Consider the following 16906-nt stretch of genomic DNA (forward strand, 5'->3'; position numbering starts at 1 on the left):
GGAAAAGAGATGGGTGGGCCTTTTCTGACAGGAGAGAGTAAGAAAGGAGCAGAGAAGAAGAAAAATCCTGAGTTGATTAAAAAAATAACCCGCAGGTAGGTTTCATGAGAGGTTATTAATATATTAATCACAAGAGCAATATCTTCCATCTCATCCCCCACTGGAAAAAAAGAAGTACATTGTGATATAAATAACTCAAACCAAAGCAGTCTTGGCTAAAGAGCAACTAGCACTAGGAACAGTCAAAGTACTGTATGACTATGGGCTTCTGACATGTCCATGGAATTCACTACCTCATCAACAATCATCAACAAATACTGTATGTATAACATTGCAAGTGCAATTTGACTAAACTGATAGATCCATCTGAAACCCAGCATGCTTAATTAACCAAATCATTGCTATGTTTTTGTCTATCCTAAAAGCAAAGTCAGATTCTCTCCAATCTGTATTTCCCCCTATGACAGGAGCAAGTTTGGTATATTCAAAGAAGAGCAAGAAGTCCAAGTTGCTAAATCAGAGTGAAGGAGTGGGAGAGTTATAGGGATGAGGTCAGAGAGGTGGGCCTGGTCATTAGAGCCTTGTAGATATGGGTAAAGACTGGGTTTGTATTCTAAATGCAATGGAGAACACTGTAGGGCTTTACTCTGATGAATGACATAATCTGATTTACCAATTAAAGATAATTCTAGATTCTGTAAATGAATTGTGTAAGGGCAGGACTTGAACCAGAGAGACCTGTGAGAAGAATATTGTTAAAAACTGCAGGAGAGGTTATGTTAGCCTGAACTTGAATGGTAATGTTACGGAAAATACTGGAAAAACCTGGACTGGATCACTGACAGAAGAACCTAGCGGCACTTGGAAGTCTTGGAGTGTTGAGGGTTTATTTTACACTGGCGGGCTCAGAGGGGAGTAATCTCCCAAGGTCTGAGCCCCAAACGAAGGCAAAGGGAGCAATGTATATCTTTCTGCTTCTGTAACTGTAACATTCCTATGTGCACACCAAAGGAGCAAGCAAGGGGGAGTAAGTTTAGGGAGTAAGTGCCTGGCAGAGTGGGGAGTGAAGGAGAGGGGGAAGTTAAGGGACTTCCTGTTGTCTTTGCTAAGAAGAGCAGCAGAAGGGAGCCACCTGGACTAGGCTGCTGTCTTTGAAAGTTTTTTCCCTATCAGTAACAATGAAGGTGGTGAGATTTCACTGGATCCTGAATATATTATGATGATAGAGCTGATAGGACTTGCTTATGCACTGAAAAGAAAATAGAGGGAAAAATGATGGAAAGAAAAGAGTACAGGATGATTCCAGGTCAAAGGAATGAAAGATGAGTGCCAATTATTGAGATGGGGTACACATGGAAAGGATCAGGTTTGGGAAAGGAAATGAAGAGCTGGAGTTTGAGATACAGAGTACACATACAAGTGGAGCTATCAAGTTGGAGCTGGGATATGAGTCTTGAGCTCAGGGGAATTGTTAGGTCCAGAAAGATAGATTGGGGAGGCTTTATTGTAGAGATGGCACTTACGGCTGTAGACCTATGAAGTGGGAGCATTTAGGAAATTAGCATGAACAAGCAAAGATAATGAAAAGGTCAATGACTGAGCCCTGATGTGCTCCAACATTTAACAGTCTTGAAAAGACTGGCCAGTGACGTAGGAGAAGCAAGAAAAAGATGTGCTCAAGAAACCAAGTGAAGAAATGTTTAAGGAGGGAATGATCATCAAATCAAATGCTATGAAAATCAAGCAAGGTGAGAACTTAGACATGACAACAGATTTGGCAATATAGATCTTATTGTTTGATCTTAACAAGAGTATTCTTGGAGAAATAGTCAATGTAAACACCAGAAATGGAGAGAGTTGAATTGAAGATTATGCAGTGACAAAGTGAAGATGGTAATGATAAATTTTAATGGACTATTGCGGTAAAAAGGAGTAGGAAAATATGACATTAGTTGAGGAGGACAAGGATACTAGAGAGAATTTACATCCTGCTTGTATGCTGATGGGAATAATCAAGAAGAAAAGGAAAAATTGTGCATGCAGGGGAGAGAGGGATTAATGGTGTATTGAGATCATTGATGGGCCAAAAGGACAGAATCAATACACATGTGGAAATGTTGGCTTCAGATGAGAACACTGACAGTCATGCAGGGTAATGGAAAGGAAGGCAAAATACATAGGAACAGGTGCTGGCAGGCTGATACATTTAAGGAAGAAAAATGAGGTGGTTTTTTGCCAACTGATTCTATTTTCTCAGTCAAATTGGAAGAGTTGTCATTACCTAAAAGTGAGAAGTGGGGTGGGGATGTTTGACCTTTGAAGATAGAGGAGAAGGTGTACAGTAATGATCTAAGAGAGTGGAAAAGACTAGAGAAATGCAGCAAGACTGTCAACAGGAATTTTATGGTGTGGGGCAGTTGGGGTTCCTATGGCCAGGATCCTCACTGAACTTAAACCACCTGATGATGTAACTGGCCTGTTGCTGGGCTGCTGCTTCCACACCTGTAGGCAATAAGATATCGTTGTGTTATATGGAGAGCCCAGCCCAGTGCTCTGGATGGAGGCAGAGATGCTAGTGCTCAACCTACCGCCAGAGAACAAGCCGGATAATAAACCCTTTCATCCCAAGAACATTTTGTTGTCGATTTCTTTGGTCACAGTGAATCCATAGTGAACTTGCTCAGGGCTGAAACCCATTGGCAAGACAATTGGCAAAACTTGGCAGGGTTCACTGTTGATGAAGGGAAAAGACAGGCTGCCCTTATAGGAGGGGTGCTTCAGCGGGCTGTCCCTGTGAATGGGGAGACAGTGGATCATCTCCCAATGGGTATGTGGTCTGAGGTGGCTTGCCTCCTAGAGGACTGGGCCACACCCCAGGACTGGAGGCAAGTGGAGGTGACACCTGAGGCAGTAGGAGTGGCTCTTGGTAGAGTGAGCAGATCCTTTGAGAAGCAGAGTGCCTCTGAGGCAATGGGGACTGTGGGTTGGCTGCTTCTCACAGTCTTAAAAAGGTGTACAGAGGAGACCCAAGAAATGGCTGCATGAGAACATGAGCTGCAAACTTCAGTAGATTCCCTGAGGAGGGAAATGGCATTGATGCAGGAGGAACAGCACTAGAATGAGAGCTGCAAACCTCTGTGGATTCCCTGAGGAAGGAGATGGCCTGGATGTGGGAGGAGGCAGCATCAAAGTGCTGGCAGCTAAGTGCTATTGGAGACGAGATGGCAGTTCTGAAGGAGGAAGAAGTCATCAAGGAAAAAAATGAACTCCTGAGAGAAGCACAGGCGGAGGTGGCATGAGAACGTCAGCTGCGAAGCATTGAGCTGAAGGTAAGAGACCTTCTGAAGACTGAGGTGGCATCGCTGTGACGCACAGTAGAAAAGGTAAAGATTGTAGCAGAGGAGGCACTCGCGGGAGGGGAGAGAAAGGTGTCATCAGCCCCAGAAATGGAGGAGCTGGGGAAGGATGAAGGGGTGGTGCCAGAGGCACTGGAGCCTCTTGTATTGAAAGCAAGCCCAGTGGTTGTAAAGAAAATAAAAACCCAGTAGCTGAAAGTTCCCCAAGGAGAGGAGCAGCCCCTCCCCAGGTCGTGGAGCACTCTATGGTCCGCCCCTATACTCAGGCTGAGCCAGTGGCTGTGGGACTGAGGGGTGGATGGAATTGTTCTGTCGGGATCAGAGATGGGAAAGCTGTCTTCCCTGACAGTGCAGCCCGCCTTGAGGCAGCGACTACAAAATGCACATCAGACTCCAGAGAGTCACTCTCTCCTCAATTGGCTTATGGCTGCACTTTGTGCTGTGTGGCCCAATCTGGGTGATCTGCCATCCTCTCCTGTTAGATGGCAGACATAGGCTGAGCTCCAGCAGGTGCTACAAGAGCTAGGCATAAGAAATGCCATCTATAGTCCAGAGAATTATAACCCAGGTGAAGAGATTTTCACTACTGGGATGAGAAATACTATACTTCAAACGGCTCCTACATCCCTCTTTGAGTCTCTAGTGGCCATTCTTTCCCCTCACTTAGGGCATCCCAGAAGCGAGGTGACACGTACAGTAGCAGACTTAGGAGAGGCAGAAGCAACGAGAATCTGGAAAGAAATAAGACCTGTTACTCACAAGAAGAATTTACAGGGCCCCATGAAGGTTACAAGGACCCAGATGTGGGTTGGTTTAATATGGGCAGGAGCAGATGGAAGGAAATTAGATGGGAAATCAAATAGGATCTCCCAACAGCTGAAACCAGAGCAGCAGTTCCAGCCATTAAGACCAAAGAGGCAGAGGTTGGAAACAGAGCCACAAATCTGGCCTGTGTGTTTGCAAGACTTCCTGCTGGAGAACAAGCCAACCTCACTTGAGCCCACACAGGAAGGTTATTGGGGAACACGGTTTGACTGAGGGAAAGGTCAAGGTATCTGCCCTGAGGGACCAGGGGGGAACCGGAGGCCACATGTTGAAATAGCTGTCTATTGGTCCCCAGTGAACATACGTGTTCAGAATATACGTGTCCTGCTCTGGTGGACACAGGGGCTGAATGTTCACTGATTCATGGTAACCCTAAGCGGTTCCCCAGGACCCCCAGTATCATAGATGAATACAGGGGGAAGGCTATCAGGGTGAAAAAAGCCCAAATCCCTTTCAGAATAGGGCATCTACCCCCAAAAGAGTATACTGTGTATATATCTCCTATTCCTGAGTATATTTTGGGGATTGATATCCTGCAGGGTCTATGGCTGCAGACCACTGCAGGTGAGTTCAGACTGAGAGTACGTGTGGTGAAGGCAGTTCTGAGGGGACATGCTAGGCACCCACCCATAGCTTTGCCTGTGCCTCAGGGGGTGACTAATACCAAACATACAACCTGCCTGGAAGGCATAAAGAGATTGGAGAAACTCTCCAGGAGCTGGAAAAGATGGGTATTATAAAGCCCACCCATAGTCCTTTCAATTCCCCAGTGTGGCCTGAAAAAAGACAGATGACTCCTGGCGTATGACTGTGGATTATATAGAACCGAATAAAGTAATACCCCCTATACATGCTGCTGTCCCCTCTACTGCAGGCTTGATGGGTACCCTCAGCTATGAACTAGGAACATACTATTATGTGGTAGATCTTACTAATGCCTTCTATTCCATTGACATTGAGCAGGAAAGTCAGGAACAGTTTGCCTTCACGTGGGAAGGATGGCAATGGACTTTCCCCATCCTCCCACAGGGATACCTCCACAGCCCCACCATCTGTCATGGATTTGTAGCCCAGGACTTGGCTACATGGGAGAAACTGCCAACGGTGTGGCTGTACCATTATATTGATGATGTCATGCTCATGTCCGATTCTCTTTCAGATCTAGAAGGTGCAGCACCTAGACTGCTACAGCATTTACAGGAGAAAGGATGGGCTGTGAACAGCACCAAGGTTCAGGGACCTGGTTTGTCTGTTAAATTCTTGGGGGTCATCTGGTTGGGTAAGACCAAAATTATACCAGAAGCAGTTATAGACAAAGTCCAGGCCTTTCCTACCCCCACAACTGTAACATTGCTACAGGAATTTCTGGGTCTTCTAGGCTACTAGAGAGTGTTTATACCACACTTGGTGCAAATTCTGAAGCCCTTATACTGGTTGGTATGAAAGGGCATCGGGTGGGACTGGGATGAGACATGTGCATCTGCCTTTACTACAGCAAAATGGGCAGTCAAGGCTGTGCAGGCCTTGAGTGTGATAGACCCATCAAGGCCCTGTGAGCTGGATGTTCATGTCACTGAAGACGGTTATGGCTGGGGTCTCTGGCAGCAGCTTGAACGAACTCGCCAACCTGTTGGATTCTGGTCACAACTCTGGAAAGGGGCAGAGGTATGATACACTTTGATAGAAAAACAACTGGCTGCTGTGTATTACGCCTTGCTGGCTACAGAACCCATCACTGGAAGGGCCCCGATAAAGGTAATAACCACCTATCCCATCTTGGGATGGGTACGAGACTGGACCCAAAAGTCAAGGATTGGTGTGCACAAACACCCACACTAGCCAAGTGGGGTGCTTACCTACAGCAGTGTAATGCTCTCTCTAGTAGGGCCTTAAGTGAAGAACTCCAATTCTTGTTGGGGCTGGTGACATATACTAGTGAAAAGCAGGAAGAACTTGCTTTTGAACCATTAGTAGCAAAGAGTCCCTGGGAGGGAAGAGCCCCTGTACCTGAAGATGCATGGTATACAGATGGCTCCAGCCGTGGGCAGCCCCCAGAATGGAGGGCCATAGCTTTCTATCCTAAGACTGAGATACTATGGGTGGAAGATGGTGAGGGGAAGAGCAGCCAATGGGCAGAGATGCGGGCTGTGTGGCTTGTGATCAGCCAGGAGCCCTCTCCTATAGTTGTCTGCACTGAGAACTGGGCTGTCTATTGGGGCTTGAACCTGTGGCTACCAACCTGGTAGCATGCCAATTGGCTGGTTGGTCACCGACCCCTTTGGGGGCAAGAACTATGGCAAGACTTATGGGCCTGTGGTCAGACCAAAATAATTACAGTATACCATGTGACAGGTCATTTGCCACTGGCATCCCCAGGAAATTATGAGGCAGATAAATTGACCCAGATACATTGGTTAGAAGGAAAACCTGCCTCTGATGTAGCTCAATGGCTACATCAGCGTTTGCTGCATGCAGGGCAAAAGACAATGAGGGCTGTAGTCCATCGGTGGGGCTTGCCTTTGACCTTCGAAGAAGTTAGTAGAGCCCGGCAGGAGTGTGTCGTGTGCTCCAAAAGAGACTTACACCCAGTTCCACAGCAACATGGAACAATTGCTAAGGGGCCTATACCCCTCGTCATGTGGCAGATAGACTATATTGGGCCTCTACCTGTATCAGAAGGATATCAGTACACAATGACTTGTGTGGACACAGCTACTGGACTTCTGGTTGTTTTTCCTACCTGTTGTGCAGACCAGCAGGTGACCAAAAGAGGCCTGGAGCATCTCTTTGCTGCCTATGGCAGACCACAGGTGATTGAGAGTGATCAGGGCACCCATTTTACTGGACATACACTGCAAGAATGGGTATGGCAGCTGGGAATCAAGTGGAAGTTTCATATGCCATACAATCCTACTGCAGCAGGCATGATAGAGAGGCACAATGGCTTGTTAAAATCCGGACTAAAGTCAGATACCAATAGTCTGTGGGGATGGTCAGTCCACTTATGGACTGTACTACGGCGTTCAAATGAGAGACCCCAAAAGGGAGCTTTGAGCCCGTAGACATGTTAGCACATATGGCTGCCTCCCCCATACAATTGCAAGTACAAACCAAGGAAGAATCACTGAAGCTGAGGTTTGGCCACCAGAATAACATCATGCTTCCTGCACCAACTGCACTGAACCCTGGAGACTCCATTGAGTGGATGTGGCCTTGGACCTTTCGACACATGGACCAACGATGGCTGGCTCTCCTGGCACCTTGGGGACAAAGCCTCGAAGCTGGCCTCCTGTGTATTCCTGGAATAACAGCAGAGTGGCCGCCAAAGGTCACAGTAGTATATCCTGAATGGCCAGAAGGTAAGAGCATCTTACCCGGGAGTTTTGTTTTATCATTGTGGCCAGTGCATGCACCTCCAGTAGCTCTATATATAGACCCTTCAGTAACCCCCATGGGTAAAGGAGTAAAAGTATGGTATACTAGACCTGGAAGGACCCCCTTCCTGCTACAGTCCTATCACAGGACCACTTTCTTGCATGCATATGACCTGATGGACAAGATTTGCCTATGTTGGTGGCATTAAAACATGTGTCTTATTGCCCCTAAAGTCTTTGTGGATTGGGAACTTGCTCTGGCTTGAGGATTATTATAATTTTTCTATCAAAATCTTGCTGTATCTTAATTTTTATTATCTCTAGGTTGTTGTTATCCTCTGTTGCTATTGTGGAATCTGGTTACAGTGCTCCAGCTTTCTTGCACAGGGACCATTGCGGAAGATTGAAAGCATGTAGATTGTAAGGCGAGAATCCTGGACGAGTGGAGTGTGGGGAAGTTGGGGTTCCTATTGCCAGGATCCTCACTGAACTTAAACCACCTGATGATGTAACTGGCCTGTTGCTGGGCTGCCGCTTTCACACCTGTAGGCAATAAGCTATTATTGTGCTATATAGAGAGCTCAGCCCAGTGCTCTGGGCGAAGGCAGAGATGCTAGTGCTTGACCTACTGCTGGAGAACAAGCCAGGTAATAAACCCTTTCACCCCAAGAACGTTTTGCTGTCGATTTCTTTGGTCACAGTGAATCCATAGCGAACTTGCCCGGGGCTGAAACCCATTGGCAAGACAATGGTTAGAAGTTTTTTGAAGTATGAGAAGCCCACATGGGCTCTAGCCATGTTCAACGGATCGATGCTGATGTGAAGTATATAAAGAATTGTGTTTAAGGTAGGGTTGGGTTTTTCTAGTGAATAAGATTGGAAGTGAGAAAGGCAAGGCAGTTGTGGATATATGCAATGGAGTGGGTTTTTAGTGAACCACATAAGGAGAAAAGACAGTAACACAGTGGAAAATGGACAATAAAGAAATAGCAGGCCATTAGACTGGTTACTCCAAAGAGATTGATTGAGGGTGGTGGTGATGGTAGAGCTAGAAAGATAAGAGATGATTGATCAGAATAGGATGGAATACTGAAAATTGATATTTCTGGAGGTGAGATAGACATGTGGTAAAAGTTTGTTAAGCCACATGACCATGATAGTATTTTGCTGAAATCAGTGGAGGAAAATAATATTGGAAGTGAGATTAACGAACTCAGAAGATAGGGTATTTACATGGATAATTTTTGTGGATGCTTAAGTCACCTAGTACAGGAGTGTAGAGTAATGGTGGAGAGAAAAGAAAAACAAAATCTGAAATCTTCATTGAACAAGGAAGAATTAGCAAGAGGCTGTTAGACGACTCAGAGGGGTAGTGGTCTGATAGCACATGCTTCAGAGAAGCTGAGTTGGTTATTGTTGATGTTGTCTTTTTAGGGAGGAAGAACAATAAAAATATCTAAAAGCAGCAATGAGAAATGAGGACATCATCTCTAGTTCCTCTTTAAGTGGAGTGTGGGAGGAAACACAGCTACCACTTGAGAAAGCTGAGGACAATGTAGTGTCTTCAAAGGCTAGCTAAGTTTTAGTTAAAGAAAGAGGAACCATAAATTACAAAGCACACAGTAGAAGGGTTTGGCTGGTGGGAAGCAGTGGGAGACTTATTCAGATCTGTGGATGTACTGAACTCTGTGAATGATAATGAGTGACCCAGGCAGTTGGACTTATTTGTGCTGCTTAAGTATATAAGCTATTTGGCATAATGAAATGAATTTTGATGGTCACTTAAAAGAGGGTGGGTATCAATTTTCATGGCAGTCCCTACTTTAGGCTTGATTTCTTAGCACTTTGTAGGAGAGAGGTGGGCAGTTTCATGCTCCTTGGGAAGGTGCAGCCCCATGGCCCTTCCTTCCACCCTGCTGAGGGCAGGGTGACAGTAGGGAGAGCGCTGATTTTACCAAGGCTGAGTTTCGACACCTTCCTTGGGTCCTCTGAGCTTTTCTACATACAACCTTTCTATATACATAAAATACAAAGCAGCTGAGTGCAAACTAAACTAGCAACAGTCTGAAAAAGAGAAAACTTATAGGCTCCTAGGTGTTTATTCAACAATGAACTGTTTCAGATAAATAGGAGAGGACTAGACTTCAAAGAGTTGAAACTCATGTTCCAACAAGTTAAAAGTGGTTAAACAAGCCTGAGTAACAGCCTTTCCCCCCTAACCTAACACCCCTTATCATAAATTCATGACACAGAACGATGTTTGAAACAATGGGCGTTCTGTTCTAGAATTTCAGGTCCAAGGTGTTAATGCTTACTGCTGGAGTTTGGAATGCCCAGATGATTGGGCTCCGCAGCTGATTACACATGCCTGAGCCTTGTTGGGATGCAACCTAAGGTTAATGCAGGTGGTCAAATCAGACAGTGGATTTTAAAATAGACTTGTTTTAATGATTTTGAGTAGGTTTTAATGAAAGCTAAATTCAAAAGGATAGTGGAGAGACAGATGAAAATTAAAATTCGATGAAAAGGACTTGAGCTGGAAAGGTTCCATAAAAGTTTAAAACAGATGAATCTTGTATGCTTAAACTTTTCCATTTTTGCAACCCCACCTATGTATTTTGTATAGTCATTGCTCCCCGAGAAAAGCCTCTTCTCCAGATTTTTTTTCTCAAGTCCTTTCCCAAAGCTGCTGCCAGAATCAACTTCCTCTGTTGCCCTTTTGACAATGTCACTCCCTTCCTAACATTCCCTTTAATGGCCTTTGCTGCTCTTCATGTGAGCGGCAGACTTGTTGCCCTGCCTTTAGGACAAACACACTATTCCTGTCCAAGTTTATTTTAAGGTTCCTACCTATTTTTACAAATCCACATGCCATTTTCCTCTAGATTTGGAGTGATTAATCTTTAGCTTCTCAACTTCCTTATGTTCATTCATGTTTGGATTGTAAACGTTTAATTCAGTTTTGGTCAACAGGAGTTGCTCATTTTATCACTACCCTCCCTTCACCCCGACCCCAACACAAATACATACACACTAAAAAACTCCAGAGCTATTTGCTTTACTCAAATTTTTCTTGAAATTTGATTTTTTTAGTAAGAACTCCACAAGTATAGTAATCATCTACACTGGAAATTGTTGTCCATTAAAAACCAAACAACACAAAAAACAAAATACCGTTTAAAGATGAAAATAATATTATGGAATTTCCCTAAGGAGTGAAAAGATATTTCAGAATGAGTCACAGGACAAAATATCTAATATTATTATCATGGGCAACTTCTAGGAAAAGGTTCTCCAGATTCTGAAACAGCAACAATGCTATGTTCTTTTTACTTCTTCATCTTTTTTCTTTGAACCTAGAAGACTCGATTCAATCCCAGCTGTGTTATTTGCAAATTCTGTTATTTTTGTCATTTAATCTCTTTGAGCATCAGCTTCTTGTTTGTAAAGTGGAAATAACCGTATCTTTACGACCTTTTCTGGTGATTCAGGAACATTTGTAAAAATGCTTTGTAAAGTAAAAAGTGCTACATAAATACGAGATATTATTACTTCCTTCAAATGTTCCCTTTTGACTGAGAACTTTCCCAGGATTTCCTCTTTCCCATGCATTTTTATCTGGAGAGAAATCTGCTAGTATAGTTATAGACCAATCTTCTCAATGGGAAACTGCACCAAATCTCTCTGAGATATTTAATATTGTTGGTGATGATTCCTTCTATTTTGTATTTTATAGGAAGACAGATACCCTAATCTCATTTTTTATTATTACAATTTTTAAAATATGGAAAGTAGTAAAAAATAAAATTTATCAGTAAGCTCACTATCTAAAAAAGCCATTAAAATTTTGGTATATTATTTCATACCTTTTTCTAATGTGTACATATAGCCTTTATGGAGAGTTTGCTACATGCAAGATGCTTTACATGAATTATCTAATTTATTCTTCACAACAACTGTGTGGGATAGGCACTATGAGCATCTTCCACCTTTCACAGAGTAAAAATCAGTTCAGAGAAATTAATTTGCTGAAGGTCACAAAAGATGGGTGACTGCCTGATGCTCAGTCCTACTGTGAAGCACTCCAGTATTCTATCTACAATCCTATGATCCTATAGCACCACTTGTACACCAACTTTCTCATTTACTACAAAATAGTGACTATTTGTACCTCATGTGCACCTGGATCCAAGAACTCTAAAGATAGCAAGGAGAAACTTTCTCTCTCTCGCTTCTTGAGTGTGAGCTGCACAGTGACTTGTTTCTAACAGATGTGGAGGAAGTGATGGTGGTAGCGTCTGATGGCAAAAGGCATAGCAGTTTCCCCCTTTCTATCTCTTTGAATACTTGCTCTGGCTCTCCCTTCTGGACCTGTGGCCTCTGCTGCAATCAAATTCTTCCAGATTGTCAGTAAGGCCAAGAAGCATCCGAGCTTGACCCCTTCTTCATCTTAATTGGAGCCAGAGGTAGTGGAGCAGCACCGTATGTCTTGTGCCTGGCATTGTTCATTCCAGATGTCAGTTGTGATAGAAAGAATAACCCAGAACCCTAGAATAAATTGAGTCCCAGTGATCAATGCAGGCTCTACTCAGTGAATGTAGATGACAGAAAACTGAAGAGAGAAGATTCAGACTTCTAAATAAAATGGTTTCACTATACAGCAACTTAGAATGAAGGTCTTCCAGGAGCCATCTGCACAATTTTCCACTTAACCAGGGAATATTTTCCCTCTAAATACATGAAATCACATTGGTGTATTGTGTTGGGGGTTTGCACTCATTAATAGATGTCTGAAACTTCGTATGTGTCACTATTTAAAGCTGAAAACTTGCTCTGAACTTTGTAACTAGGGTTTAGGAAATAAACTATTAGAATTAAAGGGGGAAAAATGCTCTCTCTGCGAGCTGCCTGGTCATGATGACACTCAAACAGCTCTATGGAGAGAACGTGGGGCCCTTGCTGGCAACCATGGGGGTGTGTTTCCTTGGAAATGGCAGCTCCAAGAGAGGGCTTCAGATAATTGTAACAACTTGACTGACCACAGCCTCATGAGATACCTTGCGCCAGAACTACACAGCTAACCCACTCTCAAATTCCTGACCCACTAAAAACTACAAGACAGTAAATGTTTATTGTTTTAAGCTTGAAGGTAATTTGTTACACAGCAATGGAAAGGAATGGATGAGGGTATACAGATAATAATCTGAATTCTTGTCTTGCTAATTGTATGACTTATATTGGATAGGCTTCAAAAAGAACATATATAAGATTTATCAGAATTCTCTCTTGTCTCTTTTATCCTAGTTTATCTACATATCCATGTATGTTTAGTTTGCAGTTATTTAGAAGAAAATTATATCATTTAAATGTAAGTGATAAGCAATTTTTTTTATGTGGGTATGTGGATATATACATTTTATGCTGGTTTTATAAATCATTGATTTCTAGGAAAGACAATATCCTAGAACTTCAAAAATTAGAACTACCCACATTCTATTCATTCACAGCTTCATGTCTGGCTTTAGCATTTGTCACTTAAACTTGGGAAAACATTTGAAATAAACATTCAATTTTTATTGCTTTCATTAGAATATCTTCTTTGTAAACTTTGAACTTTGTTGGTTTTCATCCTTTCCTTGAGTTACTTTTATAATTTTCTTTATCTTTACTCAGAAAGACTTTACATTTTTCTTGATATTTACAGAATATATTTTAAAAATCATTTTAAATTGTGTGGGTTTTTTTTACAAAAATTAGATCACAGTTACACAGAATGATTTGACTAATCACACTCTTTGGTTGATGACACAGTATCATTACTGCCATCCTCTCCACTTTGGAAAAATTAACTTTAGTTACTTTCAGTGTTCCATTCCCACCCCTAGTTCCCTAGTTTCTTCCCTGCCCAGATCCCACACTCAAAAAATGTGCTTGAATTAGTTTGGGGTGGGGGCCTCATTATTTATTAAAATATCCATCCAGGTGATTCTAATATGTAACCAAGCTGAGAACCAGTGGTGAACTCTGCTGTCTCAAGTGATTCTAAGACCAGCAGCATTGGCTTCCCCTGGGAGTTTGCTATATGTGCAGAATCTCTGACTTTTTAACTCAATCAGAATCTAGTTCTTAAACAAATCCTAGATGATTTGTAAGCACTTTAAAGTCTGAGAGGCACTGATTTAGAGTATGGGCCCAATTTAAATCCTGCCTCTATCACTTATTAGCTATGTGATCTTGAATAAGTTATGCAAACCTCTATGTGCCTCCACTTCCTTATCTGAAATAATAAATGGAGAATAGTAATAATAAATGGAATAGTAAAATGGGGACAATAATAATACCTACTATCTATAGGGTTGTTGTGAGGATTTCATTTGATATTACTCTGAAATATGTAGAACACTGCCTGACTCATAGTAAGTGCACAACAAATGTTAGGTGTTATCAATTAACTTTTCTAACCTATTCTTTGGAGTAATATTTCTTGGACTCTTCTATCCATCATTTTAATGACTGGTTCTCAGTTGCCTCTGACATGCTGCACACTAGCCCCGGCAGAATCAACCAGGAGCTTTCCAAAAACGTATAGGTCCTTCAGTTTCATTTCTGAAAATTCTGATTCAGTAAGTTTGGGGAAGGGCTCCAGAGAACCCATATTTTCAAAATCTCCTGAGGTGATCTGATGCTCAAAGTCCTTGGATTGGGAATCAATGCTTTAAATGCTGTGCATTTAAATGCACGATTTTTATCCACCATCTGACATCAACTCCATCAAAAGCCTGCTAACTCTAGCCCAGATATTTTTCTGAGCTCCACACCAATATTCTACAATCCTCCACTTGGGTATCCTGTAGACATTGTAAATCAGCATGTCCAAAACTCAGCCCTCCATCAATTTCCCCTCCAGTATTCTCTATGTCAGTCAGTGGTTCTATCATCTGGCACTGTAACCACAGGCAGAAACCCAGGAGTCATTCTTGTGCTCTTCCTCTTTAACCACCCTACTTAGTTGGTAACAATGTCCTTTTGATTATGCATTTTATTTTATTTCTGAAATCAATTCTCCTGCCTTTGTCACTGCTTCAACTATCTTAGCTCAGGCCTTTATCCTTTCTTCTTTGGACTAGTAAAACAGTTTTAATTAATGTAGCTGCTCCCCTTGTAAGCAGAACAATAGGACAGGTGGTGGTAAGTGCTATGGAAGAGGAACAAAAAGCAGGGAGTAGGAGAGGGAATAGGATATGCTAGCAATGAGCAGGGATTGAGGATGGAAGAGAAGGAGGAGAGGGGATGTGATTTTTAAACAGGATGATCAAGAAGGGCTCATTGAAACGATGATATTTCAAGAAAGATCTGAAATAGATGAAAGACTTAATTAGGCACATATCCAAGGGCAGTCAGACATCCCACCCAGAGGAAACAATTACATAGACCCTAAGATGGGCTCTTACTTGGCATGTTTGAGAAACTGTAAGAGCAGCATAGCTCTAGTGTTCTTAGTAAGGGAAATAGTAGAGTATGAGGTCCAGAAGGGAGGTTGAGAAAGATTTGGAAGGTCTTGTATGACATTATAAAGACTTTATCTTTTATTGGAGAGGGATGGGAAGCCATTGGAAGGTTTGAACTGAGGAGTCAATGTCTAACTAGGACTTTAACAAGATCACTGTGGCCACTATGTTAAGATTAGGTTGAAGCAAGGCAGGGAGAGCAGTTAGAGGACTTGTGCAATAATTTAGGCAAGAGATGATGATATCATGGACCAGGGTGGTAGTGGTGGGCCTAGTGAGAAGGGATCAGTGATGGATATGCTTTGGTATTAGAACCAGTAGGATTTACCAAGAGATTATATGTAGGGTGTACAACAAAAAAGGGTCAAGGATGCCTCCAAAGATTCTGACCTAATTAAATGGAAAGAGGACTTGCGTTCAAGTTAGCTGGAAAAGATTGAAAATAAGAGGTTAATTTTCTTCCATTATAGAGTTGGTGATCAGGAATTTGGATTAGGGTATGTAAAGTTTAAGATGCCAATTATATATGTGTACATGGATACATGAGTCTGAAGTTCCAGAGGGAGGGGTCTGTACTGGAAAACTAAACTTGAGAGTTTTCAGATAGTATTTATAACCTTGAAACTGGAAGAGAGTACTGAGGAAGTGACTATGTAGATGTCCAAGGCCAAATCCAAGGGCACCCCAAAATTTAGAAGCCAGAGAGGGGGGAAAGAACCAGCAAAAGAAACTGAAAAAGAGAGGCCAGTAAAATAGAAGAAAAAAAAAACGTGGAAGTGGGATATTTTAGAGCCAACTGAAGAAAATGTTTAAAAAGGAGTGATCGACTGTGTCAAATGCTTTAGAATAGGTCAAGCAATGCAGTGATTGAGGACTGAGACATTAGTTTAGTGATATGGAGGTCATGGGGACTATACAAGGACATTTACCAAGGAAAAGGAAGGATAAAAACATGCTCAAATTAGGTCCAACAGAGACTGGGAGAAGAGGAAATGAAGACAGAAGTAAAGACAAATTTTTCAAGGAGTTTTGCCATAGAATAGCAACCAAATGGGGATGTGGGGTCAAGGGAAGCTTTGCAGGTTTTGTTGTTAAAGGTGTGAGAATGACAGCTTGTTGATAAGTCAATGGGAATTTTTCAACAATGAAGGGAAATCAGGGATGTCAGAAAGAGTAGATAGAGCTATTGAAGGGATGCCTTTGGGTAAATGAGAGAGGATGAGAAGATAGGCTCCGTCTCTAGTATAGGGCTGGTCTGGGATAGGAACACCGGTGGAAGATCTGTAGTAACAGGAGGAAAGAGAATATATTGGCACACATATTGCATTTTGTCTCTGTGCTCCTCCCGTGGTAAGCATCTTTGTTACTTCGCTATTTTATTCAATTATCTAGATTTAAGCACAAGTCTCCTCTCTGTTCTACTTCAGACAAGTCCACTTCAGAAAGACAGATGCAGATGAGAAAGCAGATGTTGTGATAAGAACCTGTGGGTGCTAATTCCATCTATTCAAGGTCCTTTGAAGAAATACCACAAAGTTTCTCTATTACACACATAAATGACTTTGTATTGTTGGGCAGCTGCATCTGGGGAGGTCTCTGTGCACATTAGGTGAAACCTCTTTCTGGATGAGGGAGGGTTCTTGACTGTGATTGAGAAAGAATTCTTGAACAGGTCAGAAGAGTGTAGGTAAGGAAGGAATTGATTAAAGCGAGAGCAGTAGTGAATGGCAGCAGCTGCACAGGCAATAGAGAGCAAGGAAGAACAGAGGGAGGAAAGGCAGGCTCACTGAGCTCCTGCTCGACATAGGGCAGATCTTTTGCCAACTCCTAAAGCCAAGGTCAC

The 16906-nt window shown here is 42.6% G+C and overlaps 1 pseudogene; it reads left to right on the top strand.

Annotated features, from left to right (window-relative positions):
- Positions 1-3221: 3221 nt before the first annotated feature.
- Positions 3222-12194, top strand: LOC118916062 (cytochrome c oxidase subunit NDUFA4-like; annotated as a pseudogene).
- The last annotated feature ends 4712 nt before the right edge of the window (positions 12195-16906 follow it).

This window comes from Manis pentadactyla, chromosome 5, assembly GCF_030020395.1.
Source record: "Manis pentadactyla isolate mManPen7 chromosome 5, mManPen7.hap1, whole genome shotgun sequence".
NCBI classification, from domain to species: Eukaryota; Metazoa; Chordata; class Mammalia; order Pholidota; family Manidae; genus Manis; species Manis pentadactyla.